This window comes from Rhinopithecus bieti, unplaced genomic scaffold (genome assembly GCF_001698545.2).
Source record: "Rhinopithecus bieti isolate Rb0 unplaced genomic scaffold, ASM169854v2 scaffold_13710, whole genome shotgun sequence".
Lineage (NCBI taxonomy): Eukaryota > Metazoa > Chordata > Mammalia > Primates > Cercopithecidae > Rhinopithecus > Rhinopithecus bieti.
Genome location: NW_016807962.1, coordinates 1804314 through 1806591, shown reverse-complemented (window position 1 = coordinate 1806591; position 2278 = coordinate 1804314).

The following is a 2278-nucleotide window of genomic DNA, read 5'->3' as shown; positions in this document are numbered from 1 at the left end:
CTCCTCCTCCTTCTCCTCCTCCTCCTCTTCTTCTTCTTCTTTCTCCTTCTCCTTCTCCTCCTTCTCCTTCTCCTTCCCCTCCTCCTCCTCCTCCTCTTCCTCCTCCTCCTCCTTCTTTTTCTTCCTCTTCTTTTTTTGTTTTTAGACAGAGTTTCCCTATTGTTGCCCAGGCTGGTGTGCAATGGCACAATCTTGGCTCACTGCAACCTCCACCTCCAAGGTTCAAACAATTCTCCTGCCGCAGCCTCCCAAGTAGCTGAGATTACAGGTGTGTGTCACCAAGCCCAGCTAATTTTTAGATTTTTAGTAGAGACGGGATTTTGCCATGTTGATCAGGCTGGGTAGTCTTGAACTCCTGATCTTGGGTGATCCACCCACCTCGGCCTCCCAAAATGCTGGTATTACAGGCGTGAACCACCATGCCCGGCCACTTTGTTCTTCTTTTGTAGTTTCCTTGAGGTGTAATATTAGGTTGTTAATTTGTGATATTTCTTTCCTTTTGATGTAGGCATTTAGTACCATGAACTTCCCTTTTAGAACTGCTTTTGGTATATCTTACAAGTCTTCATTTATCACAAGGTATTTTTAAAATTCCCTTTAATTTATTTGACCCAATATTTGTTCAGGAGCATATTATTTTATTTCCACATATTTATTCATTTTCCTTGATTCCTCCTGTTACTGATGTCTAGTTTCATACCAATATGGTCACAAAAGATACTTAATATGATTCCAATCTTCTTAAATTTTTAAAGACTTTTCTATGGGCTAACATATGATGTATCCTGGATAATGAGATGTGTGTGCTTGAGAAGAATGTGTACTCTATTGCTTTTGGATATAATGTTCTGTATATGTCTGTTAGATCCATTTTGTCTAAAGTGTAGCTCAAGTCCAGTGTTTTCTTATTGATTTTCTGTTTGAATGATCTGTCCATTGTTAAAAGTGATATACTGAATCCCTACTATTATTGTGTTGTAGTCTCTCTATTATAGGCTTTGCTGTGTAATTACCCTGAGGCTTACATAAAACACCTTATTACAGGCTATTTTAAGTTGACAATAACTTAATTTTAATTTTAATGTCATACTCAAACTGTATGCTTTTATTCCCCCTCGTCTCATGTTATATGCTTCTGATGCCACACTTCATACCTTTTTATAATTTGTATCCCTTAACCAGTTATTGTAGCTTTAGTTGTTTTTAATAGTTTTGCGTTTAATCTTTATACTACATACTTTAATCTTTGTACTTTATACCAGAGATATAATTCATTGCCCACTGCCATTGCAGAAATAGAGAATTTGGATTTGACAATGTGCGTACTTTTTCCAGTGACTTTTATATTTTCATATGTTTTTATGTTACTGATTAGCATTCTCTTCCTTCAGCTTGAAGGAAGCATTTTTTGTAAGGCAGGCCTAGTGGTGATAGACTCTCTCAAATTTTGTTTAAGTCTTTACCACCCTATCATTTTTGAAAGACAAGATTATTTGGTATAGTATTCTGGTTGGCAAGTTTTTTTGTTTTAGGATTTTTAATATACCATTCCATTCCTTTCTGGACTGCAAGGTTTCTGAAGATAAATCTGCTGATAGTCTTATGTATGTTCTGTTGTTTGTGACAATTTGCTTTTTCCTTGATGCTTTCAGCACTTTCACTTTGTCTTTAACTTTTGATAATTTGATTATGATGTGTCTTTGTGTGGGTCTTTTGGATTCATCATTTGCTGTACTTTGGGCTTCTTGGATCTGGCTTTTAATTTCCTTTCCTAGACTTGGAAAGTTTTCTGTCATTGTTTCTTTGAATATATTCTCTATGTTTTTCTTTCTCTCCCTCTCCTTCTCTGGCACACCAATAATGCATAAGTTTTTCAAATTGATGTTGTTCCATAACTCTATTAAATGATCTATACTCTTCTTCTTTATTTTTTCTTTTTGCTCCCAGATTGAATGATTTCCAGTGACCTGTCTTCAAGTTCTTCCATCCTTTCTTCTGCTTGATCTGGTCTGCTATTGAACCCCTCTATTGAATTTTTCAGTTTAGTTATAGTATTCTTCAGATTTATAATTTCTGTTTGGTACTTTTTTTTTTTTTTTTTTTTTTTGAGATGGAGTCTCGCTCTTTCGCCCAGGCTGGAGTGCAATGGCACAATCTTTGCTCACCGCAAACTCTGCCTCCCCTTTACATGCCATTCTCCTGCCTCAGCCTCCCAAGTAGCTGGGTCTACAGGTGCCCACCACCATGCCCGGCTAATTTTTTGCGTTTTTAGTAGAGA